The 17,882-nt window shown below is 42.9% G+C and overlaps 1 long non-coding RNA gene across 1 annotated transcript; it reads right to left on the bottom strand.

The window, feature by feature from the left end:
* Positions 1-10,294: 10,294 nt before the first annotated feature.
* Positions 10,295-17,566, bottom strand: LOC143784349 (uncharacterized). Its single transcript, XR_013217766.1, has 4 exons — positions 17,360-17,566; positions 14,329-14,351; positions 12,518-12,793; positions 10,295-10,610 (listed from the first exon to the last, which is right to left on the bottom strand). It is a non-coding gene; the product is annotated as an uncharacterized LOC143784349 (long non-coding RNA).
* Between the last annotated feature and the right edge of the window lie 316 nt (positions 17,567-17,882).

Here is a 17,882-nt window from a genome sequence, read left to right as displayed (position 1 = left end):
ACGATATTCTCAGGAATACCATGCAAACGAACAACATTTTGAAAAAACAGAGGAACCAACTCGGAAGAAGAAGGCAACTTGGGCAGAGGAACCAAATGGACCATCTTAGAGAAACGGTCACACACCACCCAGATGACAGACATTTTCTGAGAAACAGGCAGATCTGAAATAAAATCCATCGAGATGTGCGTCCAAGGCCTCTTAGGAATAGGCAAGGGCAACAATAATCCACTAGCCCGAGAACAACAAGGCTTGGCCCGAGCACAAACGTCACAAGACTGCACAAAGCCTCGCACATCTCGTGACAGGGAAGGCCACCAGAAGGACCTTGCCACCAAATCCCTGGTACCAAAGATTCCAGGATGACCTGCCAACGCAGAAGAATGAACCTCAGAGATGACTCTACTGGTCCAATCATCAGGGACAAACAGTTTATCAGGTGGGCAACGATCCGGTCTATCCGCCTGAAACTCCTGCAAGGCCCGCCGCAGGTCTGGAGAAACGGCTGACAATATCACTCCATCCTTAAGGATACCTGTGGGCTCAGAGTTACCAGGCGAGTCAGGTTCAAAACTCCTAGAAAGGGCATCCGCCTTAACATTCTTAGAACCCGGCAGGTATGACACCACAAAATTAAACCGAGAGAAAAATAATGACCAGCGCGCCTGTCTAGGATTCAGGCGCCTGGCGGTCTCAAGATAAATCAAATTTTTGTGGTCAGTCAATACCACCACCTGATGTCTGGCCCCCTCAAGCCAATGGCGCCACTCCTCAAAAGCCCACTTCATGGCCAAAAGCTCCCGATTCCCAACATCATAATTCCGCTCAGCGGGCGAAAATTTACGGGAAAAGAAGGCACAAGGCCTCATCACGGAGCAGTCGGAACTTTTCTGCGACAACACTGCCCCAGCTCCGATCTCAGAAGCGTCGACCTCAACCTGAAAAGGGAGAGCAACATCAGGCTGACGCAACACAGGGGCAGAGGAAAAACGGCGCTTAAGCTTCCGAAAGGCCTCCACAGCATCAGGGGACCAATCAGCAACATCAGCACCCTTCTTAGTCAAATCGGTCAATGGCTTAACAATATCCGAAAAACCAGCAATAAATCGACGATAAAAGTTAGCAAAGCCCAAAAATTTCTGAAGACTCTTAAGAGAAGAGGGCTGCGTCCAATCACAAATAGCTTGAACCTTGACAGGATCCATTTCAATGGAAGAGGGAGAAAAAATATATCCCAAAAAGGAAATCCTCTGTACCCCAAAAACACACTTAGAACCCTTCACACACAAAGAATTAGACCGCAAAACCTGAAAAACCCTCCTGACTTGCTGGACATGAGAGTCCCAGTCATCCGAAAAAATCAGAATATCATCCAGATACACAATCATAAATTTGTCCAAATAATTGCGAAAAATATCATGCATAAAGGACTGGAAAACTGACGGAGCATTTGAAAGACCAAAAGGCATCACCAAATACTCAAAGTGGCCCTCGGGCGTATTAAATGCGGTTTTCCACTCATCCCCCTGCCTGATACGCACCAAATTATACGCCCCACGAAGGTCAATCTTAGAGAACCACTTGGCCCCCTTTATGCGAGCAAACAAATCAGTCAGCAACGGCAATGGGTATTGATATTTAACAGTGATTTTATTCAAAAGCCGATAATCAATACATGGTCTCAAAGAGCCGTCTTTTTTTGACACAAAGAAAAAACCCGCTCCTAAGGGAGATGACGATGGACGAATATGTCCCTTTTCCAAGGACTCCTTTATATATTCTCGCATAGCAGCATGTTCAGGCACAGACAGATTAAATAAACGACCCTTTGGGTATTTACTACCCGGAATTAAATCTATGGCACAATCGCACTCTCGGTGCGGAGGTAACGAACCAAGCTTGGGTTCTTCAAAGACGTCACGATAGTCAGACAGGAACTCAGGAATTTCAGAGGGAATAGATGATGAAATGGAAACCAAAGGTACCTCCCCATGAGCCCCCTTACATCCCCAGCTCAACACAGACATAGCTCTCCAGTCAAGGACTGGGTTGTGAGATTGCAGCCATGGCAATCCTAGCACCAAATCATCATGTAGATTATACAGCACCAGAAAGCGAACAATCTCCTGGTGATCTGGATTAATACGCATAGTTACTTGTGTCCAGTATTGTGGTTTATTATTAGCCAATGGGGTGGAGTCAATCCCCTTCAGAGGAATAGGAGTCTCCAAAGGCTCTAAATCATACCCACAGCGTTTGGCAAAGGACCAATCCATAAGACTCAAAGCCGCGCCAGAGTCGACATAGGCGTCCGTGGTAATAGATGACAAAGAGCAAATCAGGGTCACAGATAGAATAAACTTAGACTGTAAAGTGCAAATGGAACCAGATTTATCAAGCTTTTTAGTGCGCTTAGAGCATGCTGATATAACATGAGTAGAATCACCACAATAGAAACACAACCCGTTTTTCCGTCTAAAATTCTGCCGCTCGCTTCTGGACAGAATTCTATCACACTGCATACTCTCTGGCGTCTTCTCAGTGGACACCGCCAGATGGTGCACTGGTTTGCGCTCCCGCAAACGCCGATCGATCTGAATAGCCATTGTCATGGACTCATTCAGACCCGCAGGCACAGGGAACCCCACCATAATATCCTTAATGGCATCAGAGAGACCCTCTCTGAAGGTCGCCGCCAGGGCGCACTCATTCCACTGAGTAAGCACAGACCATTTACGAAATCTTTGGCAGTAAATTTCAGCTTCATCTTGCCCCTGAGAAAGGGACATCAAAGTTTTTTCTGCCTGAAGCTCCAAATGAGGTTCGTCATAAAGCAACCCCAAGGCCAGAAAAAACGCATCCACATTGAGCAACGCAGGATCCCCTGGTGCCAATGCAAAAGCCCAATCTTGAGGGTCGCCCCGGAGCAAGGAAATCACAATCCTGACCTGCTGTGCAGGGTCTCCGGCAGAGCGAAACTTCAGGGACAAAAATAATTTGCAATTATTTCGAAAATTCTGAAACCCAGATCTATTCCCCGAGAAAAATTCCGGCAAAGGAATTTTCGGCTCAGATACAGGTGCCTGACAAACAAAATCTTGCAAATTTTGTACTTTCGTGGCGAGATTATTCAAACCTGCAGTTACACTCTGAAGATCCATTACAAACAGGTGGACACAGAGCCATTCAAAGATTAGAAGGAGAGAAAGAGAAAAAAAAAAAAAAGACTGCAGCATAGACAGACTGGCAAGAGGTCCAATTAAGAGCACACTCAAGAGGAAAAAAAAAAAAAAATCTCAGCAGACTTCTTATTTCTCTCCTTTCTCAGCCAAGGATTTTAACCCTTTAGTGGGCCGGTCAAACTGTCATGATCTCAATGGCAAGAGAACATAGCATCAGCATATATAGGAACTAGCTCTTGGAAGCTGGGAACTGAGCTTGACCATGAACTAAACCTACCGCACAACTAGCAGTGGCCGGGTAGCATTCCTACGTTTTATCCCTAGATGCCCAGCGCCAGCCGGAGGACTAAATAATGCTAGCAGAGGAAAATATTAGTCCTAGCTCACCTCTAGAGAAATACCCCGAAAGGAGACAGAGGCCCCCCACATGTATTGGCGGTGAATTAAGATGAAATAACAAACGTAGTATGAAAATAGGTTTAGCAAATTTGAGGTCCACTTACTAGATAGCAGAAGACAGAAAGGACACTTTCATGGTCAGCTGAAAACCCTATCAAAATACCATCCAGAAATCACTTTAAGACTCTGGCATTAACTCATAACACCAGAGTGGCAATTCCTGTTCACAAGAGCTTTCCAGACACAGTAACAAAACTACAGCTGTGAACTGGAACAAAAATGCAAAAACAAACATGGACAAAAGTCCAACTTATCTAGTAGTTGTCTAGGAGCAGGAACAAGCACAGAGAGGCTTCTGATAACATTGTTGACCGGCAAGCAACTAACAGAGAAGCAAGGTTATATAGCGACTCCCACATCTTGATGGGAACAGGTGAACAGAGAAGATGAAGACACCAGTTCAATTCCACCAGTAGCCACCGGGGGAGCCCAGAATCCAAATTCACAACATTACACATCAGACCATTCCATTCACTCTTTCTATGTCTCCATCACATCAGGAGATTATCTCCCTATTAGTCATTCCTGAGGGAATTGATGAGGTCCTGTTGGGGATACCATGGCTTCGCTATCATTCTCCTCATATAGAGTGGTCCTCAGGGAAAATTTTGGGATGAAGTAAATCATGTGAGGGTAGATGTGAGAGGGAGTGCATTCAGGTTGCTTCTACAGACGTACCCGCAGATCTTTCCTCTCTCCCCAAGCACTATTGGTCCTATGCGGACGTGTTCTCCAAAAGGGCTGCGGAGACCCTTCCTCCTCACTGCCCCTATGACTGTCCTATTGACCTCTTGCCTGGTGCAGAGCCTCCCCGGGGTCGAGTCTATCCATTATCTCTCCCGGAGACAGAGGCAATGTCCCAGTACATTCAAGAGAATCTGGCAAGTAGATACATTAGGAAGTCAGTGTCACCTGCAGGGGCTGGGTTCTTCTTCATGCAGAAGAATGGAGAACTATGTCCATGCATAGACTACAGGGGTCTTAACGCCATCACCGTTAAGAATAAATACCCACTACCCCTGGTATCTGAGCTTTTTGATAGGCTACAGGGAGCAAGGGTATTTACTAAGTTAGATCTGCGGGGTGCTTACAACCTGATTCGCATCCGTGAGCGGGAAGAATGGAAGATGGCTTTTAACACTAGGGATGGGCACTATGAATATCTGGTGATGCCCTTCGGGCTCTGTAATGCCCCAGCCATTTTCCAAGACTTTGTGAACGACATCTTCCGGGAGATGCTCACCACCTTGGTCGCAGTCTATCTGGATGATATTCTCATCTACTCTTCAGATATTGACTCCCATCGGAGAGATGTTCGCAAAGTTTTTGACCTCTTATGAGCAAACTCCCTCTACGCCAAGTTGGAGAAGTGTGTGTTTGAGCAGGAGTCCTTGCCTTTCCTTGGCTATATCATCTCTGCCCAGGGATTGGCTATGGATCCTGCCAAGCTACAGGCTGTGATGGACTAGCAAGAACATCATTCTCTTAAAGCGGTTCAGCACTTTATGGGGTTCATTAATTACTATCGCCAGTTCATCCCACTTTTCTCAACTTTGGTAGCTCCCTTGGTTGCCCTCACCAAGAAGGGAGCAAATCCCAAGTTGTGGTTGGAGGAGGTCTCCAAGGTCTTTCTCTTGATTAAGTCACACTTCGCTAGCGCTCCCATCCTACATTGCCTCTATGTAGATAAGCCATTTATTACGGAGGTGGATGCCTCATCCGTTGGTGCTGGAGCAGTCCTCTTCCAAAAGGATGCTCAAGGTCAGAAGTATCCTTGCTTCTTCTTCTCCAAGACCTTTTCACCAGCGGAGAGGAATTATTCCATCGGGGACAGGGAGTTGCTAGTCATGAAGTTGGCTTTCTCAGAGTGGAGACACCTCTTGGAGGGAGCTCTCTTTCTCTTCCAAGTGTTAACAGACCACAAGAACTTGGTGTACTTACAGACGGCCCAGCGGCTGAATTCTCGCCAGGCTAGATGGTCCCTGTTCTTCTCTCGGTTCCATTTTACTCTCCATTTGCTCTCTGGGGAGAAGAACATTCGTGCCGACGCTCTCTCTCTCTCGCTCCGTAGTGTCATCTGAGGAGGAGGAGCCTCGGCTTATTGTCCCTTCTGAGAGCCTGAGAACTGTGGCTCCGGTTTCGCTAGAGTCTGTGCCCCCAGGCAAGACTTTCGTTCCATCTAATTTGCAACCGGAGGTTCTCTCTTGGGCTCACCTATCCAGGGTGGCTGGACATTTTGTGACCAAGAGGACATCTGAGCTTTTGGCGAGGACGTACTGGTGGCCGCATATGGCCCGTGACGTCGGGGACTATATTCGGGCGTGTGTCTCTTGCGCCAAGACTCAGTCTCTTCGGCAACGGCCTGCTGGGCAACTTTACCCCCTGCCGGTGGCAGACAGGCCATGGGAGATGGTTGGGATGGACGTCGTGGTGGGCTTACCCAAGTCTCATAACTGCACCGTTATCTGGGTTGTCACTGATCATTTCTCTAAGATGGTGCACTTGGTGCCGCTTCCACGGTTACCTTCTGCAGGGGCCTTGGCGGCATTGTTCATTAAACATATTTTCCGTTTACATGGCATGCCTGATAAAATTGTCAGTGACTGGGATCCCCAGTTCGCATCTCGGTTTTGGAGAGAGCTCTGTCGTTTACTCAGCATAGAACTAAATCTCTCCTCTGCATACCCCCCCGAGACAAATGGGTTGGTAGAGAGTGCCAACCAGACTCTGGTGACATATTTGCGACATTTTGTCTCTGCTAGGCAGGATGACTGGGGATCTTTGCTACCTTGGGCAGAATTTGCTCTGAACAACGCCGTAGCCGATTCCACTGGGCAGACTCCTTTTCTCCTTAATTACGGCCAGCATCCGCGTGTCCCTGTGCCCATGCCCGTGTCTTCCACTGATTCCAGGGTGGCAGACTGGGCAGTGGAGGCACGTGAAATTTGGGACCGCACACAGGATGCCATTCGGGCTTCCAAGGAGAGAATGAGGGTTTCTGCCGATGCTCACCGACACCCCGCTCTGACTTTCACTCCTGGTGACTTAGTGTGGCTCTCCACCCATAACTTCAGGCTGCGAGTTGAGTCCACTAAGTTTGCGCCTCGCGACATTGGTTCTTTCAAGGTTCTGGAACAGGTTAACCCTGTGGTCTACCGTTTGGCCATTCCTCCGCGCCTAGGTATCACCAACACCTTCCACGTTTCCCTCTTAAAGCCCGTCTATATGTCCCGGTTTTCTGAGTCATCTGCTGGGACATCGGGTTCGTCCACGGATGAGTACGAGGTGAATGCTATCATGGGGTGCAAGGTTGTACGTGGCAAAAAATACTATCTGGTGGACTGGAAGGGCCACGGCCCTGAGGACAGAACCTGGGAACCTGTAGAGCACATTTGAGCTCTGCTGCTCATTGCAGCCTTTGAGCGTGGTGAGGCCCAAGGAGGGGGGGGGCCATGTTAGGAATCGAGTTCCCGCCGCTGCACAGAGGGAATCTTGAACCATGTCTGCTCCGGTCTCTCATTCTGCATCAGCCGCAGTTGAGCCTGCTCAGCGGAGATGTCGGTCCCAGCGTCTTGCTCAGTCTGATTCGGTGCAAAGGGTTACTGCTGCCTTTCCAGGCTCTGCCATTGTAGCCTGTACTGATCAGCGGCGAGCAGACATCTCTGGGACTAAGTCCTGCTTTTCCCCTTCTGAGCATGCTGAAAGGAAGACCTCTCAGTGGAGGTCTGGGGTCACATGCTCAGGTACTGCAGTAGCTCCTATTGGTCCTCTAGGAAGGTCCTGAAGCTGCTCAGTTACTGTAGCAGTTCTCATTGGTCCTCTAGGAAGGTCCTGAACTTGCTGCATCTATAAAAGGTTCGCATGGCCTCACGGCCATGCGCTAGTATACACTTGTTTATGTGTGTGTTGTGAGTGAAAGTTGCTCTTTAATCATCCCCTCCCTTGTGTTTGAATGCTCGCGTAAGGAGGATGATTGTAATTTAGCGCTCGACTTGTAACCAACACTGGTACACAAACAGCGTCTATTGCTGTGACCCCCAGTACGGTGCCGTGCGCTATCACCGCGCTTTCCAAACCCAAGTCTGGGTGGTTAGTGGCGTCCGCCAGTGCGGCATCGCATGCACTCTTGTGCTATTTAATTATTATTTGTGTTACGTGCGGTGCTGCGGCCCTGTGACTCAACAGGGTTTGCTTCTTCCACACAGGGTGAAGCTAACCGGTGTGTATCCTCATTGTACCGCCATATAGTCCGTCATTGCTTAGCAGCAGGTTCCATCTCTGCACGGTGGACCCCGGGCTGCGACCGCACCTTATTCCTTTTCTCTATTTATTTGGTGCGTTCCGCTAGCCCTAACAATGTGACTATTAAAGTGGTACACAGAGGGCCTTATTGCTTTCTAGGGAGCAAAATGTGGGCACTGTTTTCTAGAGCATTTGCACCCGGCATTACTATATTCTAGAGGGTTGCTTTAGAATTTAGAGGGCACATAGCACCACACAGTAGGTGCAGTAATAGGGACACATACGGCAGTAGCATTGGGGTATTAGCAGGATGAGACGTTTGTGCAGGTTGGAAATAGATGGTACTAGTGATGAGCGAATATACTCGTTACTCGAGATTTCCCGAGCACGCTTGGGTGTCTTCCGAGTATTTTTTAGTGCTCGGAGATTTAGTTTTTCTTGCCGCAACTGAATGATTTACATCTGTTAGCCAGCATAAGTACATGTGGGGGTTGTCTGGTTGCTAGGGAATCCCCACATGTAATCAAGCTGGCTAACAGATGTAAATCATTCAGCTGCGACGCTGAAAACTAAATCTCCGAGTACTTACAAATACTCGGAGGACACCCGAAAGTGCTCGGGAAATCTCGAGTAACGAGTATATTCACTCATCACTAATGGTGACGTGCTGAAAATATGAGAAGTGAAATGTGTCTTTGTTGTAATCTCTGCAGACAAATCCTGGGTGGAAGAAGTTATGTCGGTCTGGTTCAGATGGAAAAGACCGGAAAAGTGAACGATTCCATCAGAAAGAACGTCAGCGGTAAGTCACCATCTGTAACTGTGCTGTGATCTCTTATATGTTCTGTTGGACTGGTATCTACTAGTGATGAGAAAATATACTCATTACTAGAGCATGCTCGGGGGTCCTCCGAGTATTTTTTAGTGCTCAGAGAGTTTGTTTTTCTTGCTGCAGCTGAATGATTTACATCTGCTAGCCAGCATAAGTACATGTGGTGAATCCCTAGCAACCAGACAACCCCCCCATGTAAGGTTATATAGTAGCCAATAGGCCTATGGTGTACCAAAAGAAAATTAGACAGTTATATAGTAATTATATGTATATGTCTCCCAAATTAACTAAAAATTGAAACGTTAAAGGATAAAAAAGTATCCCATAATAGGGTTAAAAAGGAAAGTGACAAAAGTGCAAAGTGCAAACGTGCAATATAGGTTGGTGTAAATCACTCACAAATCTATCAAGTGCATTGCACACAAAAGACAATAAATTGGCCAATATAAAATATGGAGGACATATACCTGATGGTAACACCGTATCCAACAAGACGCACCCCGACGCGCGTTTCGGATACACGATCCTTCGTCAGGATGCACTTGATAGATTTGTGAGTGATTTACACCAACCTATATTGCACGTTTGCACTTTGCACTTTTGTCACTTTCCTTTTTAACCCTATTATGGGATACTTTTTTATCCTTTAACGTTTCACGATTTCATGAATTTTTAGTTAATTTGGGAGACATATACATATAATTACTATATAACTGTCTAATTTTCTTTTGGTACACCGTAGGCCTATTGGCTACTATATAACCTTTGGAGATTCAATTTTATTTATTTTATCCAACATGTGCACTTTTATTTATATGTATCATTACCATTAATAAAGATTTATATACATTAATACATATACCCTGCTCTATTTTCCTTTTTCTGGGACTGGTATCCAGGCTTTAGGTGTTTGTTTCTTTTTCTCCATGTTATGAGTGGATTCCACTCACGTTTTGTTGTTTTCACTGGGGTCATTATAATATCTTATATAATAATTTATTACCCCTTTTGTGGTTACAATTTTTTTCTTCATAAAATGTGCAGCATTTTACAGTACCAGCATAATCAATGAGATTTCTGAATTGTTAAGCATTTTCAGTTTTTTTTCTGTACAGTTTTTGAATCCTGCTACGTTTTTTCCATGACGCAGCGCACCAATTCTTTCAGTGTTTTTGCAGTGCCTTTCATCCATTCACGTGAATGGGTAAGAAACGCAAGTACGCAAGTAAAAACACTGTTAGGCCACGTGCACACGTTGAGTATTTGGTGAGGTTTTTTTACCTCAGTATTTGTAAGCCAAAATCAGGAGTGAGTAAAGGATACATTTAAACAATGAGTTTTGGATGAGTTTTTTACTCTGTGCATTTAAAAAAAAAGGCAAGTACTGGTAACCTATTTTACTTAATAGATGCAGAAATGGTGCAGAAAATCTGCAAAATCAAAAACTTACCAATAGCTCATGGTAAGAACCTAGCCTAAAAAAGCATATAAAAAGTGACCAAAAAAGAGTGCATTATACAAAATGTGTGAATATACCCCAAGTACAGATTGTCTCTGCATAGTTGTATGATTATTATTATGGACAGGAAAGTTTCTTTATTGTTTGAATGAAATACAGAAAGAATAAAACTAAATTGTAACTAACGAGAACTCATTACATGATATAAAGGCTTTGAGCACGTGCAGTCTGACAAGCTTTATTTCCATAAATTACAGTATGTGAGACACTTTAAGCTTCCAGATAAGCAAAGCAAATGACAATTCATTTACCGTAGTTTACCGCAAGTGAAACCGGAATAGTAAGCAAATGCATTAACATAGTTATAGAAAGGAAATTTGTACAGGAAATGAAATAATTTTTCTTCCTACTATGAAGATTCGTCGCGTCGCATGATCTAAAACAGAGAAAAATGGAAATGAGTTTATATAAAATATGAACTACTTGTTGAGTAATCCCAGAAATTTATTTTATGGAAGATAGAATTGTGAAAAAAATGAGCTCAAAATAGTAAAATAAAAAATGGTTATTTGAAAAGCAGCTTTGACTCACATTGTGACTCTTCTAAGCATACCGCATTACTTGTGAACTCATAAATTAGGCCTTAGCAACATTGATATTTATTGGATTGTCCAGTCAGGCACCAATTTGTAGATTATAAAGGGCTGGGAACAAGGTAAATGGATTGCCTACTGCTAGGACAACCACTTCTAACATTTTATATTCCCATTTGTAACATAAAACTTCCCAATGAAAATTGTCTCTTCAGAGAGAAAGAGGCCTTGAACTCTAGTACCACCTATTAAAAGTAGCGCTCCTACAGATCATTATCAACTTAGTCAATAATGGCTTGTAGGATTACTATTTCCTATAGGTGGCACTAGAGTTCAAGGCCTCTTCCTCTCTGAAGAGACAATTTGCATATTTAATTTCCCAGAGGAGCATGCAAGGCATTTAAGTCTCCTCATACAGACATGCCAGAGCTGGCATGTCACTCTCCAAAAGGAGAAACCTTATCTCTTAGATAAAAATACCCTACACTCACGTCATATACCGACACCATTCCAGTGGTAGAGCGCAATATTAGCTACCACTGATTGGCTGCAGAGCTCACGGGGCATAACAATCAGTGGTCGCTAATGTTGCAGCAGGAAGTGGATGAACAGCAGCTCCATTGTGGCTGCTGATTGGCTGCAGGGCTCACTCATATGGCAAGACAAAACTATATCATGGGAGCATCAAAAGACTGCGTCGACAATTTGGATTGGTGCCAGTGACAGAGGTGAGTATAGGGTAGTTTTATTTTATGGCTGGGGTCACAATTGCGTGTGTAATGCGAGAAATTCGAGTGAGTCTCATCAATACCTGGCACTCAGGACTGGAGCGTTCAGCTGTGTGTATTTCTATGCAGCCGCACGCTTCGGTCCCTAGTGCCGGCAGCAGCCCCTAGCGCCGGGTATTGATGCGATAGACTCGCGCAAGTTTCCTGCATTGCACTCGCAAGTGTGACCCGGCCTATAAGAGAGAATATAGTAATTAAGAAGGATTTGTCCTAGTAGTAAAAATCCCTTTTTAAAAAGCAATAAATAAATATATATACATACATATATATATATATATATATATATATATATATATATATATACACTCACTCGAACCTCACATATTTTTCAGTCTGGTCCCCAGTGCGGTTTTCACAGGGCCATCTTTATTAACTGCACAGGTCAATGGACCAAAGAAGTTGACTGGGTGCATTGCACGGTGAAACAGGTGAGGGCCAGGTGAACAAAATTTTTTTATTTCTTTTTTCAGATTTGCTAATAATGCTCTGTGGGCTGAACAGATATCAGACTTTACTTTAATTTACATAAATTCAATACAAATCATTTTTCCCTGCCAAACTTCAGCCAGTCTCCTTCTAATCATCATAAGAGGACTAAGATGTCAGTGACGAGAGCCTTCAGCAGGCCAGGTTAACTCATTGGCTCTCCATAGTTGCATTATGCTGGGGCCAATGTGAGTAATCCTCGCAATTATGCTATTTAAATACTGCTGTCAGTGATTGACAGTGGCATCTAAATGGTTAACAGCAATGATCAGAGTTTACTCCAGTCGCTGCTGTTACAGAGAGATGCCAGCTTATGTAACACAGCCAGCATCTGCCGTGCATAAAGTGGGATTAGGTCGCTAAGCAGTTAAGGTGTAGATGTGCAACAGCAATGTATTAGGAATTATAGGAAAGATTACACCTTACAGCAGATATATACCATTGGCTTTGCTGTGATATAATACATTTAAACCCACCCTTGCTGTGGCAAAGTCTTACAGGCTAGTATCCTCCATGGTGTCCATTAGACCAGTTGGGCCTGGGAGGTCCATTATAACTAGGTGGATGATGAACATTGCTCCAGCTGGGTCCATGATGCGGAGGAGGTGGTTGGTAATGTCCATGATGGGGAGGTGGTGGTTTGTAATGTCCAGGATGGGGATGTGGTGGTTTGTAATGTCCAGGATGGGGAGGTGGTGGTTTGTAATGTCCAGGATTATAGTTGGGTTGGGGGTGATTCACGGGGTAGTTCCCTGTAAAATGAATATTACAGTTTGTTCATAAACAATAGATTATTACTAGAATCACAACTATGATATGCATCACTTATTACACTAAGGCTAGCTTCACACTAGCATTCGGCAGAGCTGCAGACGGCAGCCTGCTTCCCTCGTGAAGCCCTGCCTACTGCCACGCCTCTTCCTTCAGCTCCGCCTATGCCTGCATGCGTTCTGCATACCCTAACTTTAACATTGGGTACGCAGGCCATGCGGATGTATGTGGATGCCTCCGCATGTGGCGTTTTGAAGCTGCGCCGACCGCAACAAAATCCTACATGTTGCATTTGATGCAGATCATCGCAAGCAATCAATTCCACCCCTGGACGAAGCTTTCCTCAGCAAAACGCGCGTCGGGTGTCGTGGGTCCCTGGCTGGTGGCTGACATTGGGTAATATGTTCCTTCTTTTTGCTATACTGTGACCTTGTTATATTGTTATTATATGGTACATTCCTGAACGCTGTGGCTGGTGGTGATTCTGCACCTCTTATATACTTATTTTATCTTTTTTATTATGCGATTTTGCACATATATTATATACTAATTTATGTCACGATATATATATATTGTATTATGTGGTGCATGATCATCAACGGCCGCCGCGTTGAGTGAATTGTTAGTTATATTTACATTACCTTTCAATAGGTGGTTAGATTTTCCTAATACGATTGTTAATTTGAGGGTAACTTTATATGTACTAGTACCACTTTACCAGCCATACCTGCCAGTTGCTCCTGCATCTTGTGTTTTTCTCTACTTTTATATATCATATATATGTTTTTATCCTTGTTATAAATAAAATTCATTTATTTTACTGGTTCCCAGCCTAGCGCTTATTTGGTGTTTATTAAAATTTTGTTGTGCGACAGTTGTTGCAGCCAAAGCCACCATGTATCCCCAACCTTATACATTTATGACATAACCTAAATGTATATGAATGGGTTAGCCATTTAAGATTCATTTGCTTCCGTTCAGAAACATAGTTTATAAAGTCTGCTATTGCAGGCATAAAACAGAGCTAGTAACATGTCCTTAAAGATTAATTTCTAACATTTGCATCTAAACTTTTTTCCATCAAACTGGGGAGCAGTGAGCGATGAGCACGATGAGAGATTTCACCACAATATTGCGGCTATGGAGAAAAGATATCAAGGAAAATGGAATCCATCAATGCTTGCAGATTACTGTTGGACAACTGTAAGAGATGATCTGATGCAGGAGTACAAGAGACAAGTAAAAATGAGTTGTCACTGAATGAGGACCAATTTTTTTAGTGCAATTTATGTAACTGTTTATAATTCACAATAGTAAACATGTTTTAGTTATTTGATTGTTGCTACGTTTTCTCTGAATGAATATCAGGCAAGTGGTATAACAAAATATTCTGCATTAATAGTTTATTTTATAAATTGAAGAACAAATGGAACAAATAATATAAAAAGATGGAGTTTCTAAGGTTTTATTGGATAGGAGAATATGTGAGAGGTCAAAAGATCTGTTAGTCACCTACCGTAATAAGACATGGTGGAGCACCTATAACAAAAAAAAAACACTTTATTAATTTATTTGGATATACTTTTGTTATAAGAATAAAGCTGGCCATACAGGTTCGATTGTTGTCAGACGAATATCAGTTGTCCCGACAGCTATCCCAACTCCCCCATACACAGGCCGCGTGCTGCGGGTTATCTCTGTGCAGAGGAGAAGGATCAACTGTTGAAATTTAACAGGTTGGATCCTTCATCCCCAACATAATCTGTCGGAGGAGAGTCTGGAGGTTTCCATACACATTAGACTGTCAGTCAACTGTGACGTTAGGTTCGGCAGACTTGAGTCTAATGTGTATGGGGGCAGAAGTCACATGTAATGAAAACAATGCACATGTCTGCATTTGTTCTACATAATTTTGTGCGTAGGTTAACTAGATTTTTGAAGGGCACGTCAGAAACACATGGTTAACCCTACAGATAAGTTTGCATAATATGATAACTTTACTAGAAATTCCACACCTACATGGATGAGTCATTCCTATTTATACTGTATATTATCATAAAATGTCATCAATGACTCCTGAATGCACATAATACATTTTAAAGGCTTAGACTTATTGTATATACAATTGTGTTATGTTTATCTGTGAATACTTGGGTAAGGGTTTGTTAACAATTTGTGAGTAATGGTGTAAGTCCAAGTCACGCCATAACCTGAGCATGTAAGCTGTAGCTAAAATAGTGGTTTTCTGTAAAGGGTTGTCCAGTACTTAGACCGTGATGAGTTATCCTTAGGATAGGTCATCCATGGTCAGACATACTATTGGTGCAACCTGTGCTGTCATGCAGGGGTCCAAGAGATAAGAGGGCGCACTACAACCTCCAAAGCAGGTGGGATTGTGCATTATGATGAGTTATTGGACTGCAAAGGGCCCATATATTGCTCTTGCATAGAGTCCTACTTATGTCTGCATCTGTTCCTGAGGTCATCAATATGTTGGTGGTTGTGTGACACCCAGTACTCCCGCCGATCAACTCCTGTGGGGGCCAGATGTAAAGTGAATGAGATGATAGCTGAGTACCCGGCCACTACACAGAGTATGGAGCTGTGCTGGTCTAGTTCTATACACTGATTACATTTGGCACCTGAGGAACCTACAAACAGCTGATAAGTGTGAATGTCCCCACAAATCTTATATTGATGAGCTATTCTGATAAAAGGTCATCAATAATTAAGTTCTCAACAGCTCCTCTAACGTCTTCCCAATGTAGGATGTACATGTGTGTCCTGCTTTGGGTGCAGGTGTATGGAGCAGGATCAGGAGCTGAGCCCGTCCAATACATAGTGGGTGTCAACTGTGTTGTACAGCCAGCACCGGTCTCTAACAGCAGCAACTGGAGCTAACTCCGATCTTAGCTGTTTAACCATTGAAATGCTGCAGTCAATCTCTGACAGAGGCATTTAAATAATTGTGCTCGGTGTGTGGCGAGATTTTGGGGTGCCAATGAATTACTATGGCAGCCGTGGACTACTGAAAGCCACCGTTACCACCATCTTTGTAATCTTATCAAGCCCAGCCTGCGACTTTATATGAGATAATTTAATTAATTACATATATGTAGCATTGCAGTATATAGTGCAAGTATATAGTTCAAGTTCACTAGGGGGCATAAGAGAAAAAAGGGAAAATCAATAAAACAAAGTTTTTAATAAATATGAAAACAAATAAAAAGTAGAAAAGGTTGAATCATCCTTCTTTTCCCAATATAAAAATAAAGATGAAAAGACCTAAATAAACATGCACGATATGACAGCATCCAAAAAAAAATCTGATTTATTAAAATAAATGTAACCTATATGGCAAAAGCCATAAATTGTTGTTTTTTGGTCATTGAGCATCACCAAATAAAACGGAATAAAAAGTGATCCTAATATTGGATATACACCAAAATGATGCCAGTAAAAAGCTTACAACACAAAAATCAAGCCCTTCAACTCCATAAATGAAGAAAATTAAAAAGTTACATTTCGGAAAATAGTGACATAAGCCAATTTTTCATTTTTTAACCATTAATTAAGATATACTTATAGAAATGTGGTATTGCCGTAGTCTGACCTGAAGAATCATATTACCATGTCATAGTTACCACATAATAAACGCTGCAAAAATTATAAAAAAAAAATTGGTATAACTGCAATTTTTCATAAATTTCCCTTATTTGGAATTATTTTCTGTACATTACATCATTCTGTACATCGGTACATTACTGTGTATGGCAAAATGAATGGTGTCATTCAAAACCACAACTTGTCCTACGAAACATATACCTTCATATGGCTATATTAACAGAAACATAAAATAGTTACGGCTCTTAGAAAAAAATTAAAGCGCAACAATGAAAATTGGCTTTAACGGGAAGGAGTTAAAGAAACTGGGGCAGAATCTATTCCCAGAACTGCTTCTTGTAAAATTGGAACAACAGCTTCAATAAAAAGTGTTTTATCATCAGGAGATTATCACTACAGGACTAGGTGTCTCCTGCCTCCTAGTCTAACTGCTCAGTAAAACCCCACCCACACCACTAACTGGCAGCTCTCTGCCAACATACAGTGTACACAAAAACCTGCCAATCAAAGGTGTGGGTGGGGTTATAGAGAGCTCAACATTCAGAGAACTGCAAGATCAGCAACCGAGAAAACTGTGATTGTATAAAAATGTTGACAGCAAGCAGCCCAGTAAGTGATACATCACTGGAATCAATGTCTCTGCTCTCGTATTAAATCGAAAAAACCTGCTGACCTATTTCCATTAAATATCAGAAAAGCTAAGATTTGGATATGCATTAAACCACACTGTATAGTAATAAAATTTCTAGCAATACTATACAATCTGAAATCAAGGTGTTGCTAGTTAAGTTATTTATATAAATCTTCCTTAAAGTATCACCTAAGATAGCTGAAACTTGAGGGAATGCATTCTCAAGACATAAAAAATATATTATAGATTCTAGTAACTGCTTATAGTTTGTTTTATTTTAATAAGTACTTACCTAGAACAGGAACTTTGGAAGAAATAGAATGTGTGTGTATTGCTGAGAAAGAGGCGGGCTACTTATAGAGCTGTGATAAGGCTGGGTGGAAGCAAGCATCATGCCTGGCACACAATGGGCATGGAGATCCCAATCTGCGTACCTAATTAGACTTAATTAACCTTTTCATGTGTCACTGGCAATGTGAAGACATTCTTCTTTTCTGGGGCACCTGTAAGACAATCACTGCTATAAATTACCTGTGATACCGTATGACAGGCAGGTGTTGCAATTTACAAGATTGTGCTCTACATAAAACTCTGTTCACACTTTTATCAGTTATCTCTGTTATGATAAGTATGACTGATCTAGAAATGAATCCATTCCCAATTTATCGTATTGGATTAAAAAGCCATGTAATTACATATAATGGGGTCTTTCATGGTGCTGCCAGGGTTACATGTTTTTTTCAATTGGCACCCTACACAGTGCCAATGTGAACAGAGCCTAAAATTCCATTTACACTGGCTGATTTCTGCACAAT

The sequence above is a fragment of the Ranitomeya variabilis genome, chromosome 7 (genome assembly GCF_051348905.1).
Source record: "Ranitomeya variabilis isolate aRanVar5 chromosome 7, aRanVar5.hap1, whole genome shotgun sequence".
Classification (NCBI taxonomy): domain Eukaryota; kingdom Metazoa; phylum Chordata; class Amphibia; order Anura; family Dendrobatidae; genus Ranitomeya; species Ranitomeya variabilis.
This window is presented reverse-complemented; position numbering and strand designations above follow the sequence as displayed.